The following is a 4893-nucleotide window of genomic DNA, read 5'->3' as shown; positions in this document are numbered from 1 at the left end:
CCCCCCCCCCACCGTTCACGCTTCATTCCTCCTCCAGCATTCAATAAACATTGGCGATTCTGATTTCCAAGGGGCGCGATAGGTTTTATTCGTCGGTGTAGATGACCGGGCAACGACTGCCACTGCACCACCTCCGGTACCACGCGGCGCATCGAGATGCCACGCGGGCCACCGTGAGGTCCGTGAGGGCCTCACGTCAATCGTTCGAGACAAGTTCAACTGCTGTTGGCGAAGCCACCGCCGCCGCCGCCGCTGCCGCGTCGATAATTGAGACCCGAAACGGAGAAGAGCGACCCCCGCCTGGCTTGACGTCGTTTCGTTCGCCACGTCCGCCCACGTGTCATCGTCCCGTTATAGTTACGGGCGTCGTTGAAGCGACCACTGTTGGGTCGTGAATGTTGAAAACACCGTCGCTCACCGGGGGCATCGTTTCGATCGTCTGACATTCAGACGGGGCAGTTGCGGTAACAACTGACAACAACACAAATTGGCACGCGTAACATTGCTTCGCCAAAGGTCTTGGTGAATCCGGAAGGGGAGAAAAAAAACAACGTTGAGCCAACGTTGAGTTTGCGGTGGGAGATGTTGGACCAGCGTTGGTAGCTACGTTCCATGTTTAGCGGTTTCCTTTCAGCCACTTGCCACCTCTGGCCGTGATCCCGCGATGTAATACCCCACTCCAGCACCTGCACCGATTTAAATGTTCCATCTCTCCCCCGTGTCCGATCTCACTTTTCTGTTAATTGTAATTAATTGAAATTTAGTCCTGAGATTCGCTCCCAAAGCAATCGAGCTCGCGCCAGCGCAGGTGACGTGGATTTTTGTTCCATCATAGTTGCCCAATGATAATTATCATTTTAATTTACCGTATTGTTTGGCATAACGCGACGCTCCGGAAAGTAAGACTCGCCCCAGACGTGTACACTGGTTTGAAAAAGATCGTTTTACGCACAAACAAATACAAATATGCTCGTATAGGCACAACAGACTGTTGGGGCAAGTGCTGTTAGCGAGCACCTCTTAAAGCACGGCACACAAGGGGGTGGGTGGCCAGCACCACATCCGGCCGCCTTTGTCTCCCTCGTGACAATGTTCACTCACTGCACCAGGTACTCATTTGAGGCTGAGTTTACCTAGGGGAGGCCCAGGACCGGTTTAGATATTTGTCACTGATTATATGTTAGCCGCGAACGGGAATCGAACTCGGGTTGCCGGGTTCTTAGCGCAGCGCGCTAACCGCGACACTCACAACACACATATGGGACCGTCGGAGACACACCTGCAACGTTTTTGCTTTTGAATACAATTCGTCGATAAAAGTGCTTCTCGTGATCGGCAGACTACGGTAATTACGGTAGATCACCATTGTAGGGTGTCATTCGCGGGGTCAACCCCACGTAGGCTTTCGCGACCAATATCATCCATAATGCAGGGTTGGTTTTCTTTTTAGGTTAGGGTTTAACGACACATTTATATATTTACGCAATCTAACCACCCCCCCCCCCCCAAAAAAAAACTTTTTATAAACCCCCATTTACAGTTAAACGTTAATGCCCAATTAATTATAAAATAATAAAAAAACCGACCACACGTTGCGAGGGCGAATCCAGGTTCTACCCAAAAATTCAACGTCACTCGCTCCTCGACGTTTCGAACACGGGACCTCCATCAGCGGTTTGTCTACTCGCAATACCTCCCGTGTCGCAGTGCCGCCCCTGGGGTCCTGTTTGTTAAACTCTAACCGGGTCTGGCAGGCCTCAACTCCGCCGATGAGATCCGCGGTGGGTGGAAACCCGGGCCCAATGCGCTTCTTGCGTGAGCGATTTTTTTTCACTGAGTGTAAATAATAATGATAATACGCGCAGGAAAAGGTATACTGCTTCTACGGATTTGAACGTCACTTTATTCCGCCAGATTTAGCAACCCCCATCCCCACGTGGTATACGTACAACATAAAAGCATCAGTCTACTTCAAGTGTCTATGTATATCCTTTATTTTTGTTTTGACTATTTCTATTTTTTAGCAGGTAAGGCCCACTGAGCTATTTGGCTCTTTTTTTAGCAGCGACCTGGCCACAAAGGATAGCTCAACGAAGTGGCTTATCACGTGGAAATGTTTTTTCCAGCCCAACACTCCAGACGCACGCCTCTGAATGTGGTGGGAAAAGCCGGAGGACCCGGAGCAACATCAAAGCGAACACGGGGAGGGAGACACGCAAACTCCAAATATACAGCAGCAGGCGTCAGGGTCGGGATCGAACCAACGAACGCTTGTGTACCAGGCGAGGTAGTTAACATCTCCTAGCCACCGTAATGATCATGATGATGATGAGAGAGAGACGCAAACTCCAAATATACAGCAGGCGTCAGGGTCGGGATCGAACCCACGAACTCCTGTGTACCAGGCGAGGTAGTTAACATCTCCTAGCCACCGTAATGATGATGATGATGAGAGAGAGACGCAAACTCCAAATATACAGCAGGCGTCAGGGTCGGGATCGAACCCACGAACTCCTGTGTACCAGGCGAGGTAGTTAACATCTCCTAGCCACCGTAATGATGATGATGAGAGAGAGACGCAAACTCCAAATATACAGCAGGCGTCAGGGTCGGGATCGAACCCACGAACTCCTGTGTACCAGGCGAGGTAGTTAACATCTCCTAGCCACCGTAATGATGATGATGATGAGAGAGAGACGCAAACTCCAAATATACAGCAGGCGTCAGGGTCGGGATCGAACCCACGAACTCCTGTGTACCAGGCGAGGTAGTTAACATCTCCTAGCCACCGTAATGATGATGATGATGAGAGAGAGACGCAAACTCCAAATATACAGCAGGCGTCAGGGTCGGGATCGAACCAACGAACTCTTGTGTACCAGGCGAGGTAGTTAACATCTCCTAGCCTCCGTAATGATGATGATGAGAGAGAGACACGCAAACTCCAAATATACAGCAGGCGTCAGGGTCAGGATCAAACCAACGAACTCTTGTGTACCAGGCGAGGTAGTTAACATCTCCTAGCCACCGTAATGATGATGATGAGAGAGAGACACGCAAACTCCAAATATACAGCAGGCGTCAGGGTCGGGATCGAACCCACGAACTCCTGTGTACCAGGCGAGGTAGTTAACACCTCGCTACCGTGGCGCTCCTATAGATACTTTATGTACATTGATGGTTGTGTCAATCTAGATCAGTGGTTCTTCACCTTTACTGCACCCTACGTCTGATCTTGAGCAAACTGTAGCGAGTGGCTCGCAGCTATCGCAAACCTTCGAGTTCAAATCCTGGTTGGGATTTGACACAGCCCGTCAACCCTTTTGGGGGGGGGGGTCGATAAAATAGGTACTTATCCGTGTGGGGAAGCCAACAGTGGGCCGTCCTATGGCCACGAGACTCGCCTCCTCGCCATGGGAATGTGGAATTACAGTCACCGTCTCTCAGGGCTGTAAACAGGAGATGAGCACCGGTGGTCATTCGAGCGGTGCGCAACTTTGACTTGTGATTAGGAGTCGAGACAGTAAATGATTCGCAACACTTCTAATTTCGACAACGTCTGCGGGGCTGAGAATTATATTTTAAGTGTTGACACGTTGAGCGAGCCGTGGGTGAAATTGACGAGCCTGAAAAATCCACAACGCACACAAATCACCATCGTCCTCAACAATGTAACACGGTTTAAAAGCTTTCGTCACTGCAGGGATTCATCTTCTTGGTTCTTTCGGTAAAGTCACGTAGAATATATATAATAAAATAATACAAATAAAACATAATAAAATAATTCTCACGACGTTTCGGCCACAATGCGCTGTGGCCGAAACGTGACTTTACCGAAAGAACCAAGAAGAAGAAACATGTAACACGGCCATGTTACACCCAATGATTGGTTAGCGCCGTGTATGCATTGAACCGTGGTGGCGAGATGTTAGCTACTTCTTGGGTTCGATCCCGACCCTGACGCCTGCTGCTGTGTATTTGGAGTTTGCGTGTCTCTCTCTCTCTCCCACTCCGTGGTCGCGTGGATTTTTCCTCCGGGTCCTCCGGTTTTTCCCTCCACATTTCAAACCAACGTCAAGCGTTTGGAGTATTTTGGCTGCTGTACATTTCCACACGATCACGATAAGCCACTTCGTCGGTCTATCATTTGTGATAACCAGCTCGCTTCTGAAAAAGTAGTTTTAGTTTAACATAATGTTGTGTCGAACTAGGGCCCCCCATTTCGGAAATAGAGGAGGTAAGGGGGCCGTTCTTACCTCTAACAAACCTGACAGTTTTCCAGCATCGATTCACGCGAGGCTAAGTCTGCTGATGGGACACGGCGTGTCGATCACTGGTCAGGTGTTGTGCTTGGAGTCAATCGACGCTGCCACAAAATTGTGCGCTGCCAGAATGCCGCGCGGCTGATGGGGTTGTATAAGTAAATATACAATTGTATTTTGTGATCTGGGGAGACGCACATCTGGAGGTAACATTGGTCTGTTTTTTATATATATGTTCCACTGCTGGATTATAAGTTTTCGTGACTGCAAGAATCCATACTCTTGGTTCTGTCGGTAAAGTCACGTAGGTAAAGAAAATAAAATAAAATATAAAAATAAATCACGACGTTTCGGATGCAACACAAGTGTCCGTCATCAGGTGTTTTTTGCTGTGATTGTTCCGACGCTTGTGTTGCATCCGAAACGTCGTGATTTATTTTTTATCTTTTATTTAATTTTAATTTTATTTTATTTACCTACGTGACTTTACTGCTGGATTTTATTTTTTTCGCCTGAGGACGACCGATTGTGTTGAGATCGAAACGTCGTGATTTATTTTATTTTGTACTTACGTGACTTTACCGAAAGAACCAAAGAGTATGTACACGAAAGATGCTTACAACTGCGGCAT

This window comes from Lampetra planeri, chromosome 27, assembly GCF_965212315.1.
Source record: "Lampetra planeri chromosome 27, kcLamPlan1.2.h2, whole genome shotgun sequence".
Classification (NCBI taxonomy): domain Eukaryota; kingdom Metazoa; phylum Chordata; class Hyperoartia; order Petromyzontiformes; family Petromyzontidae; genus Lampetra; species Lampetra planeri.
This window is presented reverse-complemented; position numbering follows the sequence as displayed.